Source organism: Pelecanus crispus, chromosome 6 (genome assembly GCF_030463565.1).
Source record: "Pelecanus crispus isolate bPelCri1 chromosome 6, bPelCri1.pri, whole genome shotgun sequence".
Lineage (NCBI taxonomy): Eukaryota > Metazoa > Chordata > Aves > Pelecaniformes > Pelecanidae > Pelecanus > Pelecanus crispus.
In genome coordinates, this window is record NC_134648.1 from 28,127,643 (window position 1) to 28,146,479 (window position 18,837).

The following is an 18,837-nucleotide window of genomic DNA, read 5'->3' on the forward strand; positions in this document are numbered from 1 at the left end:
GGAGAGATGGGTTTGATGGGTAGACTGTTCAATGGATAAGGAATTGGTTGGATGGTCGCATCCAGAGGGTCGTGGTCAATGGCTCGATGTCCACATGGAGACCGGTGACAAGTGGGGTCCCTCAGGGGTCCGAACTGGGACCAGTGTTGTTTAATATCTTCATCAATGACATAGACAGTGGGATCGAGTGCACCCTCAGCAAGTTTGCAGACAACACCAAGCTGAGTGGTGCAGTTGACACGCTGGAAGGATGAGATGTCATCCAGAGGGACCTGGACAAGCTGGAGAGGTGGGCCTGTGTGAACCTCATGAGGTTCAACAAGGCCAAGTGCAAGGTCCTGCACATGGGACGGGGCAACCCCCGGTATCAGTACAGGCTGGGGGATGAAGGGATTGAGAGCAGCCCTGCCGAGAAGGACTTGGGGGTAGTGGTAGATGAAAAGCTGGACATGAGTCGGCAATGTGCGCTTGCAGCCCAGAAAGCCAACCGTATCCTGGGCTGCATCAAAAGAAGCGTGGCCAGCAGGTTGAGGGAGGTGATTCTGCCCCTCTGCTCTGCTCTGGTGAGACCCCACCTGGAGTACTGCGTCCAGCTCTGGAGCCCTGAGCACAAGAAGGACATGGACCTGCTGGAGTGGGTCCAGAAGAGGGCCACCAAAATGATCCGAGGGCTGGAACACCTCTCCTATGAGGCCAGGCTGAGAGAGCTGGGGTTGTTCAGCCTGGAGAAGAGAAGGCTGTGAGGACACCTTATTGCGATCTTCCAGTACTTAAAGGGGGCCTACAGGAAAGATGGGGAGAATCTTCTTAACAAGGCCTGTTGTGACAGGACAAGGAATAATGGATTTAAACTAAATAAGAGTAGATTTAGACTAGACATTAGAAAGAAGTTTTTTACAATGAGGGTGGTGAAGCACTGGAACAGGTTGCCCAGAGAGGTGGTAGAGGCCCCATCCCTGGCAACATTCAAGGTCAGGTTGGATGGGGCTCTGAGCAACCTGATCTGGTTAAAGCTGTCCCTGCTCACTGCAGGGGGGTTGGGCTAGATGACCTCTAAAGGTCCCTTCCAACCCAAAGCATTCTATGATTCTATGTCACACCACCTCCTCTTCTAGCCAACTTATGGTAATAAGTGGTGTGATATAAATTGAATTGAACATGTGCAGTATTGAAACACTGGGTTAAAAAAAATGAACCTGACTTCAAGTTTTGTTTCAAAGAGATGTTGGGAGGTTTTTTTTCCACAGCACATAAAACAGGTAGATCCAAAGTCTATAGAAAGCTTGAAGTCTAGTCTCAGATTTTTATTTAGTGAATCTCCGGGTACAGTATTCACTAAGGAGTTTAGCAGTGTGTTGAGCTTCAGATCCTTTGGGAAACAAAAAAATATGAGGGCAAAAGGCAGCGCCAAAAAGGAATAATTATTTTTGTAAGGTTAAACAATTAATCCCTCTTTCTAGATTCAGCACTGTCATGGTTAGCCACAGCCAGCAACTAAGCACCATGTAGCCACTTGCTCGCTCCCCCTGGCCCAATGGGATGGGGGAGAGAATCGGAGGAGTAAGCGTAAGAAAACTCCTGCGTTGAGATAAGAACAGTTTAATAATTGAAATAAAGTAAAATAGTAATGATAATAACAATATAATAATAGTAGTAATGATAATATACAAAGCAAGTGATGCACAGTGCAATTGCTCACCACCTGCCAACCGATACCCAGGCAGTTCCTGAGCAGCAATCCCTGTCCCCCAGCCAATTCCCTGCGGCTTATATACTGAGCATGACGTCATATGGTATGGAATAGCCCTTTGGTCAGTTTGGATCAACTATTCTGGCTGTGCCCCCTCCCAGTTTCTTGTGCGCCTGGCAGAGCATGGGAAGCTGAAAAGTCCTTGACTAGCATAAGCAGTACTTAGCAACAAGTAAAACATCAGTGTGTTACCAACATTCTTCTCATCCTAAATCCAAAACACAGCACTGTGCCAGCTACTAGGAAGAAAATTAACTCTATCCCAGCCGAAACCAGGACAAGCACCATCCAAAATTCAAAACTTAAACCAATGAAAGGGAAATGGTACAAGATTAGTGGACTTTTAACTGCTGTCTTGCCCTCCAGCTGTAGGACATCAAAGATGTATAAGCCTTCATTTTCTGGGGCTTTATTGAAAATGCTTTCTTATCCTTCTGAGTGATGTGGAAGGGATGGGATGTTACATGTGTTTGGGCATGGCCTCAGTGCATTTTGCTGGTCTTTCATGACATTGCAGAAGCTTCTTTTGCCCATTATTGACTTTTCTTTGTTGTTCTTTTGAGACAGTTTGCCTGGAAAACAGAAGGTCTTTGTTGGCTTCAGAGTGATTTATGTGATGATGAGGAGTTAATGTAGTGGAGATGTCATATACATACATTTGGAGTTGGGTTAACTGAGTTAAATTTTTTTAAATGAGTAAGTGTATCAGCCTGTCAGAACCAAACCCGCCCTCAAATCACTAATTAGGGGAAAATAATTAAGACTGAATGCTAGATTTAGGTTCAACTGTAATTTACAGGAGTGTTTGTTTAAAGCGCAAACAAAAGGAATCTTGGCTCAGAGGATCACCGGGAAAAAGTCTCTGTGTGTATTATGGCCATGTAGCAACCAGCTCCAGAGGTGAGCTGCTGGAAGTGACATGTGTGATTTATTGCCCACTGTAGCTTTGAGAGTGTTTGCAAGCTGAAGAATCTTTTATGGTTAGGATGATTATAATGGGGGTTTATTTTATTTTAGAGAGAGAAAAAAAAAAAATACTTTTTTATGACTTTTGGACATGGACGACTTCTGAGGTTCCTTTTGGTTCTTAAGCAATGCCAGCCTGGGCTGCTCAGTGTCACTTGCACTTTCCCAACAAAGGGAGCTGAGGCTGGTCCGTGGGGGAGAGCCTGAGTGCCGTGCTTCAGCACTTACCCCATTGCAGTGGGAGAGCAGAGGGACAGCACCGCAATGGGGCTTTGCCAGAGGCAGACAGGTAGATCTGGCAGGGCAAAAAATACTACTGTTACCCTTGTGGGAATTTCTGAGTGGGTAGTTAGGATCCATGCAACCCTGTAGAAGTTTTCTGTTGTTTCTGGTATATCAGTAGGTCTCCAGCTGGTTTTGGTTCTGCCTCTTAAAAACATGGATGTGTCAGTGCATTGCTGTTGGAGAGTATCTCTCAATGTCCAGTTGGAGTGCTCTGTGGAAGATGCTAAGATTTCGCTATTTAGTTGTTTTATATACTATTCACTCCAGTACTTTCATCCTCAGTTCCCAAAATGCTTCCCAACTTGGAATTGCAATAGAATTGCAAGTGCCCTTTGAGTAGAGAGATAAGCAAAACACTGATGCCTTTCACTGAACAACATTGCTTTCCAAACTCCAAAGACCAGGAACTTTAATCTGTGTAAAACATTGCATCATCTTTAAGTTAGGGTCATACGGAAAAGGCATGTTCTGTTTCATCTATCTCATGAAGCAGATGTCAGGTTTTGAAACTTTAGGGAGATTCTCTTCTCTGTTGTGGTCCAAAAATATAAACCCTGCTATAGTTTTAAGTAAAGAAACAAATAAAAAAAGATACAGATCCCTATCACTACAAGATGCCTTCTTCAAGAACCACCTTGGTTTGACCTGGTGAAATGTTTAGGTCAATAGCCAAGCAATTAGGTTGCTTGTGTTCCCTGGTTAGAACTGGGAAGACCAGGAATGTCAGCCTGTATCTTCTGTGTCCCAGGTTAATGCCCCATCAACCACACCTCTGGCTAGTTAAAACTTTCTCTCTTGTTTTGATTAAAAGTTCCATCTTGGATTCCCAGAAATATCACAAAATGCCTGCTTTCGAGTCTTAAAACAAAATGAAGCAACAATTCTTTCTCCACAAACTGAAAGAAATTCTCAGCTGACAGATTCAGGCTTCATCTGGAAGATGCAACAAACTGTCAGGAAGTCCATGACATTCCATCATGCAGAATGATAGGAAATAGATGAGTAGTCCCTCCAAACTCAACACCACTAGAAATGTTGTCCAGATAGCTGCACTTGCAGAAGGTTACAGTTCCATTTTGTGTTGTATCAGAAACTAAGCAGCTGTTCATGTATCAGTAGTTCATATATCAACAGCCCTGGATAAGCATAAGTTTTCATTGTGCAAAATCCCGCTTGCACGCAGTTTGTACTGGAAGACAGTCTCTTTTTAGGAGGAATAGGAAAAATAGCAAAGAAAAGCTGTAAAGGTGAGTTAGGCAGCAGAACTACAAAAAGACAAAGAGATTTCAAGAAGTTACAAAATACATCTCAGAGCTCATGTTTTCAGCTTCCAGCTAAGCTGTCTTACAAAAAATTTGCAGTTCAACACTTTTTCTAATGTTTCTGTTTGTGCTGAGGAAGAAGAAAAAAATCCAGTGAATGCAAATTCCTTCAGATAAGATCTATGTCTTTATGCCACCTATATTGCCAATCTAGGTTTGTGTTTTGCACAGCCCTGGGTGAAATAACCTGGATATCCAGCCTAACCAGAGAACATCCTTGCTAGGTTGACTAATAATGAAGAAAAGATGAACTATTTTTCTATAAACTGTCTGTTCACTGTTCTTGGCTAATCCCCTCCTGCTCTCTGTTTTAATATCTTTGTCAGCCTGCTGGCAAGACACTGAAGCAGCACCAGCCAGCCAGTTAAAATATAGACTAGAAGTTTCAATCAACTCAGATTTCCTTGAACACTTAGTGGACATTCATTCCAATTCCTATAAAAATGTCTAGGCAACTCTTTGCTTAGTGTTTCACCTCATTTTGTAGCTGCTACTTTACAACACTCTGATTTTAAAACGTAATTTTACAAGTGTTACTTTTACTAACTATATTTTCTTTTTCATTGTGCATTTTTAAATGCCAAGAGCAGGAGCAGGGTGGAGAGGGGACCAGTGTTGTAACAGGTAATACAGAGTTCTGGTCATTCTTGGTTCTGCTGCTGTTAAATATATTTCCACTGCTTCAGGTGATTGTAAAAAATAGTATATAATGAATATTTAAAATATATTGAAAAAGCAACCTAGTATTTGGGAAGAAATGTTCTGTGTTTGATCAGGTTGACTATAGCTAAAACCTTTGCTCGTCCTATAGCTCTGGGAAAGAATATTCTGTTTTCCTTTTCTGAGAAAAGCTATGTGGATATGGAAAAGTACCTCTGGTAAATCAAACCTGGCCAAGAAAAAGGGGAGGGGTTTTCCCCTATAGACAGTTCCATATTTCACAAAGTTGTGGGGTCCCAGGATCCATCAGCGAGGTGGGTCCTTCAACGCAAGACGTAGATGTATGTTCAGAAAAGTCTGGGTGGAGCGTGAAACCAGAAAGGGAGGGATGTGGTGTGGGGACTGAACACCACAAAAAAAGCAAGGCGAGGGTACCCAGAGCAGGGCCTGTCCTGGAAGCTGTGTGTGATCCTCCCCTTTGATAAAAGGGGCTGAGAAGGGAATGGCAAAGGGGTTTGTGCATTAGAAGGATAGCTGGCTCTGTCCCCTTTGCAGCCAGCCAGCACGCCTCGGGTCCATGCCTTCTGTGCTTCCTATCCCTTGCTTTCCTGAACAGTCCTCCCCACGCTCCCCCTGTAAACTTATGAGGAAAAATGGGGGGGCAGAATGGTTTATTGAAAATCTTACTCTGAGTGGAGCTGCATTAATAAGCCCATGTGCCTGATAAAAAAACCACACCACCTCAACATGATGAAAAATAAATCCCACTGAGTCTTCAGCATCCTGCCTGAGACACTAATTCCCCAAGGCAGAAAATGAAGCAAGTAAAAAAAAGTTTGTTTTCACATAGCAAAGCCAAAACACGTCCAGTTCTGATTTAAGATGAATCCTGGGAGACATCTCTTCTTTAATGTAACATGGGGTCAGTACAGGTGAGTTGACAAATACACAAATTAATTTTTTTTTTTTTTTTTCTCATCGTCTAGAGAAAGCAGCTATTAATTTCAGTGGGACTCATGCCCACATGTGTTTTGTGACTGGAGCTGCCCCAAAGCATATGAGGTCCAGCGACTGCTAGCACTAGGGTGCAGGGAGGGTTTAGATGTGTGAGTCAGATTTTCCACGAGCACAGCTCCTCGTCTGGCTCCAGCAGCCAGCACCAGCTGGACTTTGTCCTGCTCCTTCCTCGGTGTTCGGCTGCCTGCATGGCCTCTCCCCATCACTCCTCTTATGGTGCTTTTTGCCCCCTTCGTGAAGTCCCTGGCAAAAGCTTCAGCATCATAAGGTTTCTACAAATAATATCTGCAAATCATGAGGGAAGCAGCAGAGTACTTCTCTGGTTCCCTGGGGCTTTATAAATACTTTCCCAACTAAAGGCAGTTTATAAATCTACTCAGCTCCAGAATTGCACAAGTTTGATGGCAATTCTCCACTTATGATGGGATAAGAGAGCAGAGAGTGAGACTTTGTGCTAGCAAATGACCCTTGGCTGGAAGCAGTCTGTTAATGCTTTTAAATGAACTACTGCTGCAGAGCTCAGGGCTCGAGCCAGAAGCACAATAGAAGGTGCGTTATTATTACTGTTCTGATTATGGCAGATAATTTTGCTGTTCTCATTTACAAATTTAATGGTTTGTTAATAACATCTGATTTGGGAATATAGTATAGTCTATCAACTAGGGGTGGCATAATGGCATTAATAAGGGTAATTGAGGTTGTTGCTGTAATCTTGTCTGCTCTTCGGTTTGTTAATTGAAAATGACTTATCTTAATATATGATAGAAAAAATTTGTTCCTTTGTGAAGCCTGGGCATCTTGAAGGAAGAAGGGATGTGCCAGCCTGTGCTGTTTATACGTTGTTGCGGTATCTGTACAGCAGTGAGCATGCAGAAGTGAACCAGTGCAATATGTGTCAGCTATTGTGTGTCCATGTTTATATTTTGTATAAATAACAGCATGTGCTGTTACTTACGGCTGTGTGTGTCTCTTGTTGCAAGACTTAGCGTGTAAGTCTGTCTGGGATACATGCGATTGATTAGAGAGCCGTTCTGGGAGGAAATGGAAATGAGAGACAGACAGGCTTCTGAGTGTTTAACCCTGGAGAAGAAACTTGGCATTTCATCTTCTGTCAACATTTGCCTGTAGCTACTATTAACATTAATTATGGAGATACTTATGTGAACACCGTGTTAGCCCTAATTAGAGTTAATGGAAGATATGTGTGGATGTTAACAGGACAAGAGACAACCAAGCTTCCATTTCTAAGGTTAAATATTCAGTAGCTCCCTCTTAGACATCTCCAACATCCTATAATCATGCAGTCAGACTTATGCAAAAGCAGAACAGTTTTTCCTGCCTTTTTTCTTCTTTTTCTTCCCCCCCCCCCCCCCCCCAATTATGGCCACCTTACACTATTTTTGCTTAAATTAAAGAGCAAACAACAATGTGGCAGTGACCTCAGTTACCTTTACTAATGTAATTATGCTACCTCTCCTCTATTCATAGTGCACCTCAGAATCAGACTTTATTAGCAAACCATTTGCTGTCCTTTTTACTGTCCTTTTAATGAATGCTAGTAGAGTCACTTAAGAGGACATGGAAGGACTTGGCTTTGTTCTGAACGGAGACCCTGTGATAAAGAGCTCAGGGCCTAAACTCTTGAGTAGGTCATGTAATATCTGAGGTCTGTAAAGTTCCTATCACTTGCTATTGTTTGAAGCTGTAAAGACAGAAAAGACCTTCCTCTTGCTTGCACTCATTAGGTATCTTCGGTATTTTGAAAACCAGCGTCGCTGAAGAATCGAGACTGCAAAACTTACAGGTTGTCTCGTTATCATAGAATCATAGAATGCTTTGGGTTGGAATATCCTGCTGTTGTGTATGATAGCATGTCCCTGCCACTAACCTCTGCCCAGTGGGTCAGTGTCCTGTGGAAAGTGTCTTTTCAGGGTTGACTTGGAAGCTTGTAACCCTCCCTGAGAGCCCCGAGCCTGCCTTAGGTGGTGTCACGCACTCCTCAGGGCAGGGTGTTCTTCCTTGTGGTCCATTTCCTTTGCCATGGAGATACATGATGATCTTGGATGGTGTATTGGGCAAAAAGTGCATTTTTTTTTTCCCCCAGATGATCTGTTACATAGTTATGGGGCTCCCTGTTCACCCAATCATCTCTTATTACTATCTAAGTACAGTGCAGGGCCCCTTTGAGTGCTGCTTAGTTGCAGCCTTATGACTTAACGACATGTAGCTCCTGGGTGCTTGTTGTCTGGAGCCACAGGAGCGGCATCACCCCAGCTTTCCAGCCTTTCTCCTTTTTCCTGAAGCAATTCCAAGCATCTGTGCTTGGCTCAGGTCTCGCATGTGCCAGTTTGCAGAAACTGCCCAATGGCCCATTGCTGGCTGAGGCGCCTAATACCCACACGTGCGGAGCAGCAGGCTGGCGAGGGGGTTCTGGGGATGGGACAAAGCACTTGACCTCTAGGGCTGGGGGGGAGGTTGGTCTCTGCTCACGTTTACCCGGAGGATGAGCTGGGGGAAGGTTGGTAGATTTTGATTTAGCCATTTGTTAGTTTATTCTCTTGACGTTTCTATCCATTTTTCCAATTGTGACGTTACAAGTGTCTGTTTTATTTTGTGATGGTCACAGAATCTGTTCAGCTTTGTAATTAATACTACTTTCTTGATTTAATATGTAAAGTAATACTTTCACAGGTCAGAGCTACATGGACCTCTTTTCCTTTTTTTTTTGTTTTTGTTTGTTTGTTTTTGTTCTTGGGTGTGTATTTTTTAATGGCCATGTAAAGCTTAAAGTGCCTGTATTTAAACTGGTGGGACAAAAAAGGCTTTTGATGGTATTTTGCTCTGGGCTTTGGAGTAAGCTGTATTGGTTTGAGAGCTCTTGCTGGACATTGTTTAAAGAGGACAGATGCTAACAAACCTTGTTCTACGCTATGCAGGGTTGCTAATTTAGCTCTTACCTGCATAGTTAAAGTGGTAAAATCCCCTACTCCAATATGGCTTACTCCAGTTTATGGGAAAGAACAAATTTTTCTGGTGTATCCACATTTAGATTTGTTAACAAAAAGGATAGATACATCATTTTTAAAAAGGAAAAAGCCCCTGAATTATGAAGTTGCTATTGAATTGCTCACTAAGCCTTCAGGTACAGTAGGAAACTGATGCTGTAAAGGGAACATAGTCATGATATACCATTTTATTTCGGCTAGAAAAATGTGGCCTTGCTTGGAGCAGAAGCTGCCTCTCTGATGAGGCTGTGGTCTGGTTGTGTGGTTGGGAAAATGAAGCACAGTCTGAGCGAAGATATTGTCAAATCCACCAAGGTTAAGCAGCCTTTGCCCCAGGCAAATTCCCTTGTTTTATAAGCCAGTAGAGCTAGGCTGTAAAATGGAGGTCTCCAAGAAAAGCTAAGGTAATAACCACAGGTGGTAACTTAAAGCTGCCTTCATGAACTAAATCCTGCATTTTCTGTCCTTAAACAGAGGATGTGTGAAGTAAATTCCTCCCTATTTGGCCTATGGCTTGTATAAATGTATCATACTTCTTGAATCAGATATTCAGAGTCTTCAGCCAAACCCTTGCACATCGACACCTTAATTAAAATCAGTTTGTTTGGTAGGGTAATTGCTGATACCATACCCACCAGTGTAGTAATTTTTTCCTGTTAAATGGCTGAATGAGATCTGACAGTAAAAAATGTCCTAAGATGGATTTTTTTTTTTTAAATTTCAGGACCAAATGATAGTCCAGTTGAAGGGACTAATTTCAGAATCACTGAGCCAATACTAAAGATCTAAGTAGTGAGAATGTCATTATTCTGGGTGTTTGGTATAGGCTTAGCAGTATTACATTGATTTACAGAAATGAATCCCCCTGGTCAGTACTGATAGATTCTGTAGTTATCTGGTCACCTCTGACTTGCCTTCTTTAGCAGAAGGATATCCTGGCTATTACCCCAAAATGCTTTGGAGTCACCTAATTCATTTGTAATCTTCCCAGGATAGCGGGGAAAGCAGCAGATAAGTATTAGCTGAGAAACCCAAGCGGTTTCGCCCTGGGAAAATGGGAAGATAATGTGTTATATGAGAAGATGTCATCTCACCAAAAAATTAATTTCAGGAGATGGTGTTTCATGCAGGGTATGTGAAGTGCTTAAATGGAGGCTTGCTTGGCGTTAGCTTTTATTCTTTCATTCATTCTTTTTGACTCACAGATTTGTTTGGATGCTTCTGAGCAAAATCAGATTTGCTAAATGACAACTCGTATGCAAAAATCAGGTGACAACAAAGATGAATATGGTATATGATATATGGTACAGATAACAGTGTCAAGGCAGTGCGTTGCAGAAGAGAGGGGAAGTTAGGAAATAAAATACAGCCTCTCCGTTAAAATTTGAAGCAGTGGAATTGATGAGGAAGAGGAATACCAGCAAGCCCCTCTTTGGGAGTGGGGGTGGTTCGGTCCGTCAGGGCAAGGTGAGCCCATGCTCATTTCATCAGCTGCAAAACTCTGGGGAAACCATGCACGTCTCAGCACGCTCATCCTTCTGGGGCTCAGGGTGCTGAGAGAACTTGGGTCTGTTGATTAGGTGTGCCCAGCTCCACTGAGTAGCAGCATTTAAATAGCAAAGCTGGCAAAGGACAAACTGAGTCAAAGGTATTCTGCAGGGTTTTTCAGGGTGGGCCAGTGTCATCATCTGCTTTCTGCTTGGCCCGTAAGGAGTGTGCAGGCTCAGAAGAGGAGTGCAGCCTATTGAAACAATAGATCCCTAAACACATCTCCTGCCTCTCATATTTCTCTTTGCATCTCCTGTGCCTTGTCCTCCGTCTCACCGGAGCCAATCTGTACTCACCTCTAGGGCACCTGGGTGCACAGCTTGAAATGATGGGGGTTTAATATGGGCCCTGAGCAGAAGGAGGCTGGTGTCAATAAATAGAAACAGAAATATTGGAAGGCCAATTTACACAAGTGCACCCTGTGTCCAGATTAATATGGTTCATCCAAAAGATGTAAGAACAAACCTGTTCTCCAAGGGCTGCAAATAGGCGGTCCCTTACTGGGAGAAGTTTTGCACTGCAGCTTTTCCGTTTTGAGTATCAGATAATTGGAAGTGCCTGCCTCAAAATCCTGATCAAGTCTGTGCTGACTGGAAAACTTTTGTTCCTGAGCTACTTCTGAGGGAGCTACTGTAAACCCTGCATTTTCTGAAAGCATCCCCACATCCACCCCCCAGACTTTATTAGCAGCCAGAGCAGCCCGGATACTGATCCTTGATCCCAAATGCCCTGAAGACTCTCATGCCTCTGCTGACCTCCTGGAAGAGCTAGTTCACACTGTTGTCAATGGGAACAGTGGGCAGGGTGGTGTGTAGGCTGCTGTGGTGCTCACCGTTGCTGCTGGCATAGGATGACGTGTAACACAGGTCTGTGACATCTGGTGTACACGTGGCCCTCCCAGAAGGGTTACATGAAACAACCACCAGGCATCTCATATGAGAAGCTCATATGACCCTCCAGCATGCACTGAGGCTAAAGGGGGAGGAAGATGCGAGCCATGAGTGAGGGCAAGGTGTGTTTTCAGGTCTTTCGGCAAAATCTGTTGGGTTGGCAATAGCTCTCAGCTCCTAACGAGAATGCCCTTTCCCTCCAACACACAAATGCCTGTAGTGCAACCTCTGTGTTGTCCGGGAGCCCTGGGGCACTGGCAACACTGGTCAATGAGGAGCCTCAACTGTGTCATGGATGCTGTCTGCTTTCAAGATGAAATTGTTTTCTGTGTCTCTCTTCCTATCAACAGATCGTTGACTTGGGATTCTCCTAGTGCAGAGGTGACCATGTGAACCTGCAGAAGAATCTTGCAGGGGATGTCTGTGTGAGGGCTGCAGGAGAGCATTTTTGGAGACATCAGCTCTAGATGCATACTTTCACAGTTTTGAGCCCATCACTGGGAGGAAGGTGGCAAAGGTGGAGTACAAGCCATCTGATTGTTTTCTGTCCAGTTGCCATGAGCTCAGAGCTGTGTGGTTCATATGAAGGACCCCACCTGGGGTTTTGTACCTGAACGTTTTTTAATATACTGGCAGTCACTCAGAATGCTTGTTTTGATCTAAAAATGACTGTATTTTGAATACTGTCTTTCTAGGCACTTATTTTCTCTACTGCCTTTAGTACAGGCAGCCCGGCACTCTTACAGGATACTGAGTTAAATCTCTCATAGGATACCGAATTAAATCTCTTGTACTCCATGGGTGGCACATAAGTGTTGTTCTTAATTATGTTAAATACAGGGGGGCGACAGACGTCAACTTGAAATGACTTGCCAGAGTCTGTGAGTTTCTGTGAGAGATGTTAGCAGAACTGGAGCTATAAAGTGGTCTGAGCACTAGACAGTGGACCAGAGAAGCTGCCCAGGACACTTGCTGGGTATCCTGGAGCAAAGCTATGTGAACTTGATAAAGGACACTGAGCTTCATAAAGGGCTTTCAGACTGTAATGTGGAAAGCAATGTAAGGCTTAAGTGATATTAATGTTTTGATGTAAGGTGGTTTGTGTATCGTCAGACATGCAGAATGGTGACCACAAATCTTGTTTTGAAATTTGCCGTATAATTTATCATCAAATGTGTTTGCACTGCAAGACTCCACAATATTTTCAGAAAGATTCTTCACCCAATGCTGACAGCAGTGATGGGAGAAGAGGCTGTTAAATGCTGTGTCACTTGAGACAACTTTTCTTGTCCTTGATGCAGCGCTCAGAGCAACTCTGTAGCCTGACTGGGAGAATGTCCCAAAAGGTCTGTCTCTCCATGCTGGGAATGGCTTGAACATCCTGTTCCCTATGTGCCAGCGTAAACCTGGGCTACTTTGGCTGTTTGCCCTGCAAACTTGGTTTTGATACTTTAAAAAAAGGCTGTGTTTTTTTAACTGAAAGGCAGCATTGCTTTCAAATGTCATGCTGATAAGAAAAGAGACATAGCAAAGGTGGGGGTATAGTGAACTTTAGCCACTGAAAACTGCTATAATTTTGCAGTCAGAATTCAGCCCAGTCCTGACTGACATGGAGGTTAGCCTGTGGAGTCCTGCCCCTCACAGGAGATCTGGTTTTATCAGTATGTTCTGTTTGTTGTCCTCCATAAAAAGCTTCCCCAGTCTTTGCAAAAAAATAGGAATTGCCAGATCGGGTCAGACCGTGTTCTTGCTCCTTTTGGGTGCGAAGAGCAAGGTGCTCAGCAGCCCAGCTACAAATTGTGTTTTGTACCATTTTAAGGCCATGTGAGCCGCCTTATGGTTAGTGTTTCAGATCATGCCTTGATCATTCACTGGTACATTTGGAATTATTCAGCCCCTCCTGATTTGAATGAGAAGTTGTTTTATGTCATGAGTTTCTAACTCCTGACTTCTAGCAGGTATAATGTCAGTGAAGACTGAGTAAAAGAAAATTCATCACCATCCAGAGTATTTCCATGGTTAAATTTGCTCTTTCAGTTTTGAAAAAGTCCTTATGACACCTTGTCAGTGCATGCCAGTTCTTACGTGTATGCATGATTGATGGTGCTTCAGGTTTTGCCCCAGGCTATTCCCAGTCTGCTTGCAAGTGATGCTAGTAGTGAAGTTTCCACTGCTGCCGTTATGTGTTATTTAGATTACAATAGAGTAAAAACGTGCTGGCCCTGAACCACTTCGCAACAAGAGATACAATCCTTTCCCCCCCAAAGCTCACAAACCTTAAAACAAAGCCTGCCTGGGGAGACTCTTTGGCACTGTATTAAATATCCTTGCTGAGAAATGGTTTCTTACAATTACGGCCTTCCTAATAGGCACCGTGGGTAGTATCAAAACAAAGCTATCTGTACTGCATGGTTTGACCTGCTTTAACCCCAGCCAGTCTCCTGGAGATGTAGAAAATATCTGTTCCATACAAAGGTCTTGCCTTTCAGGCAAAGCAGAAGCGGTTTGTTTAGAGTGCTAGCTTTCTAAGAGGAGACATTACACTTTTTGTGGATGAAATTCACCCCACTGAGGCTGTCTGAAAGCCTGTGCATCCATGTCATCAGCACACAAGCTGCTGTCTCTTGTGTGCAAAAATGAATTGCTCCCCAAGTCTCTCTGCTTAAGACCACTGCAGATGTGCTAAGCTTAGGGAATAAGGATATTTTGGGAAAGTGTATGTATTGTTCACAATGTTATCTTCATTAAGGGGGAAAAAGGTATGGTCTTTTAACTTTTAGCTAACATGAAATATTTGACCGAGATTCAAACCTTAATGAAGACGAGATCCTTGGTTTTGCTAGGACATTACATCCTTAAAAATTCTTTTTTTTCTTTGTCCTCTTCTTTCTCCTCCTAAAGAAGTTTTAAGTCAGTCAGCAATATAAGTGGGATTTGGATCATCCTCTGAGCACTTAAGTGGTAAGGAGATTTCCATAAGGTTACTCAGTTCTCCTCCTCACATGTGGGAGGATGAGGTTATTGTGGGGGAAGTGTTACAGGTGGCAATGGAAATGCTTGCCACCATATTCTCACCTCAGAAAAGTAAAGCTAAGGCTTCCTCGAGACTCTCCAACGTACACACCCTGTACTGCCTAGTTTTCCTGCAGTGGGAAGTGGATGCCTCCGACCCCAAGAGGCGCCTGAGCGGGACGTGGGGAGATGCCCGGAGGCTGCGTGGCCCCATGCCGTGCTCTGAGCAGGACCGGGCGGTGCAGCAGGGCGGCCGCAGGGCGCAGGCACCGCGCGCTCCTCTCATTCACGAGAGCTGCAGCGCGGGGCTGGCCGTGTCGCGTCGTGAACACAGTCGAGGCATCAGCAGAGGAAGTTTAATTAGGTACTTTTTATTTCTTAATTCCTGGAAGTGCCGAAGTGTGCTTGCCTGGCCTTGACAGCGGCCAGGCTCCCCATGACTGATGCTGGGAGAGGTGGATGTGTTGCTATGGTGCTGGGAGGTGTTTCCAAACCCCACCGCTCCAACAGCTGAGTCGGCTCCCAGCAGCATGTCCTAATTACGGCTGTGCAGCAACAAAACAAATACTCGGAGATTTCCATAAAGGCTATAATCAAAGGAGCATCCCTTGCTTTTTAATATGTGCTGAATGGATTCATTTGTAAGCTTATTACGACTTCAGAGAGAGAAGCTATTAGGGTGATCATTAGCTGCCTGTGCGAATAGCAAGGAAAACCATGGCACGTTCCAGAATAACCCCCTTTTTAATGTCTGCACTTTCAGATGCATTAACAATAACCAGCCATGCTGTCTTTCATGTTTCCCTTGCCATGAGTAAGGACAAAAGAGAAAGGAGAAGGGGGACAGTGAACTGCGCGCTTTCAAAATAAGTTCAGATGGAGAGAAAAATGAGGTGTTAAGAGAGCAGCAAATTCACTAGCATGACATAGTGTGTCTTGTTGCAGTATCTGTTATCAATTGGGAAAGCAAAAGCAGCTGGGAGCCAGCCTGCGAGTCTTGGCTCATATCTCGCTTAGTCCCTCTCCTGCTGTCATCTACGTATGAATTGTGCTGAGGGTCTTTTGTCTGCCTGGAACCTGATCGTTGCTGGAGCACTTAGATTATACATCTTTTGAAGGAAGAGAGGACATTTAGAAACACGTATGCCATGATTATGGGATTTATTAGTTCTCATTTATTTTCACGCAGCACATCTGAAGCTCTGTTGTGGGCTGTGGCCATGGTTCTCTCCCTGTTCCTTCTTACTCCTTCTTAATCAGAAATCAGAAATACCTGTAGCAAAAGGCATTGGACAGTGGATAGGTGTGGTTGAGATCAGTCACGTTTACCTTTCAAACCACATTAGCTGCAGTTTTATGTCTTAGAGTAAGTTAAAGGTGCTGACTACAGTGAAACTCAGTTTAGATTTGCACATGGAATATACATGAGGTGTGTATCAGTTTGGCTATAAGCAGGGTAACTTAGACTTCATGTCTGCCTCTCTTCCCTAGGTTGTTTCTCATGACCTTTGCTGCATTCAAGTTTTCCTGAACATATCACACCTATAGCTTGTGAAATGTATTTATTTCCTAAATAAATAAATCACTCTGAATTGCGAGATCTGTGGGATAAAGAATTTCCTACTGTGTTTAGAATCCATGGCACTTTGGGATTCATTATTATTCTTCCTGTTAAAAACGTTTAAAAGATGACCAGAATCAGATAAATAATGCCACTTCTCAGATTTCCAGCAATGTTATTTTCTGGTTTATTTAGTATTACTGAGAGCCCTCATTTAAGATGTGCTTTTCTTACAGAATGTTTTTCCTAACCTTTGCTTTTCTAGACTGACTAAACCTGACTAAACTGACAGTTTTGTTTTTGCATCTGTGTAGGCAGTTACCTTGAAGAAAGAGAGCTTATTTTTCATTTTTTTTGTAAAATAGTTAATGCATTCAAAGTTCTGTTTGGGACTTCTTTCTTAAAAGCAATTAAGATTATTAGTCCCCCAAATAAATGGTGTTAAAGGGTGGGTTTCTTTTTCCCCACCTCCGCCTTAAGAAAAAGCACCCAGAACAACAACAAAAAAAAGAAGTTAACCTACTGATCTGGAGCTCTATTCTGCATTAGAACAGATGATAAAAACAGGGGTTTCAAATTCCCTTGCCCATGGGCCCTTGCCTGTGCCTCTGCCCAGCCGGTCTGGGGCTGCTTTTCCTTGCTAAGAAGAGATCATCATCATGTTTTTGATGGGACAAGGCCCTGTGGCTCGTAGTAATCCATTCTGATTGCTTCCTTACTTTAAAATCAATCATTTTCCTCCTCTGCATTGTTTCCCTGAAGCCTGCAAAGTATCAGGAAACTTCTTAAAATAATGGAAAACATGGTCTGAGGAGGACAGGGTTGCCACAGCAACTGCCCAGTGTTTCTGAGATGTGTTCCTGAATCTTTCAAAACAGTCATGAATGCCACAAACTGCTGAGGCATTTGCTGCAAACAAAGCAAGGCTATAGAAAAAGAGAATAGAAAAGAGCTCGGAGGAGTCAGTTGTTGTAAAGGTGAGATGTGTCAGGCTCAGGGAAAAAGCGGCAGGCATTTACACTTCATGGTAAATGCCTTATGAGTCTGGAATGCTGTGCAAGCGTATGGAGTGTTTCAAGGCTGACATGACAGTGGATAATGTCACTTGGCTTGTGATGCAACTCCATGATCCTCTCAGGACAGTGACATTTATTCTACCCTGAAGGGAATTATTTCCAGACCTAGGAGGCCAAAGTTAGCTGTGTCCCTTTTCGTATGCTAAATAGATTTCTTTCTGGGACAGAAGATACCTGTCAAAAAGTGTAACTTGTCAGCCAGAAGTGATAAACTTTTTCATGGGTTTGGGACTGGTCTCAGTATGGACTGGTGAACAGAGGGCTGTACTGTGGGTCAGGAGATCCAGCATATCCATTCCCCTTTTAGCCTTGGTTCTCTTATCTGCTAAACAGAATTAATATTTTTACATTATCAGTGCATATAATCTCTGGGTTATCTGTTTAGAAAGACAGACAATCAGTACCATATGGTTCCATTGTACTGCAGTTAATACAAGGGAAAATACACCTGTGAGCTGAGGACTTTTTTTTTTTTTTTAAGGAAGAGAACTTAAAAGAGTTGCAGGCTATCAGATGTGTTGGTTCTGTTTGCACCATCTTCTTTTCTGAGATGGCTGATGTCTGTATGTGAAAAGCTGTATGAAAGAACCAGACATGATTACCCATTGAACTTTGCTTCTGTGTTTAGAACAGTGCTGTATGCACATTTGCACTAGTTGAAATGAAGTGGTTTGTGGCCTGATGCTACACTGGCACTTCAAATGCATACCCTAGCACTTTTCCAAACGTTACAACACTTGGGAGAATAGGTTCTGCTCTGGGACTTCTGAATTTCCGTTTTGAATGTCTGTACATGTGGGAGACTTTACCTCCATATGAACTCATGTATTCTATGCACACATTGTGCAAAGTTGCAAATATAAAACATAGATGGTAAGTGTTGTATTATTGATTTTATTGCAAAGCTGGTGTTATTTATATGAAGCTTTAAGAGGTTCAGTCCAGCCGTCTTTTTCCTCCTGTGTGTGACTGATGTGCTCTTATGCACTGCCTTTTGGTGGCAGAAATCTGTCTTCGTTAAAAGCAGGCAGACAAGAGTCAGGAAAGGATGTGGCCCAGTTGTCCCGAACACTCTGCTTGGGTAGGAAACTTAGGGTAGTTTTAGCAGCAGCTCAGACTCATTTAAACACCATCCCAAGCCTCATATGATGCTAGTGTTATAAAAGCCAATCAGGTTATTGTTTTAAGGTATAAGATGCCCCTAAGGGCTTTGCTCACTCAACTGTACTAAGGAATTAAATGCTCTCAGGCAGTGCAACAACCTCATTCACTCCAGTGTTGCAAGGCAAGGCAGTCATCGCTGGTAAATGGGCCCATATTACAGTGACATTAGCATTTTAATGCAACTAAAGAGGAGGTAGATTGACTGTAATTTAGTATCTAGTTGCATGGCCTTGTGCAGGTCCCCTCATCGCTGCTCCACAGGGGCCGATTATAGTTACACAGTGCACTTCGGAATCTAATTGGATTTACATGCAGTAATGTAGTTGTCTCACAGTAATGACTCTGCTATGCAAGCACTATGAAATTCCAGTGCAATTAGTTATTTATGTAGGAGCAATAGTTACAGGATAATGCATGGGGCTGACAGCTTGTGCCAAGCTCCAGTTCAGGAGCAGCAAATATTATACTTTTTTTGAAGACACTGCAAGGGAATGATATTAATCTGATCCTGCTTCCACAGAGGTATTTCTCCTCACCCTTCACCATAAAAGCGCTGACCTGTTGCAGAGATCCAGCAGGAC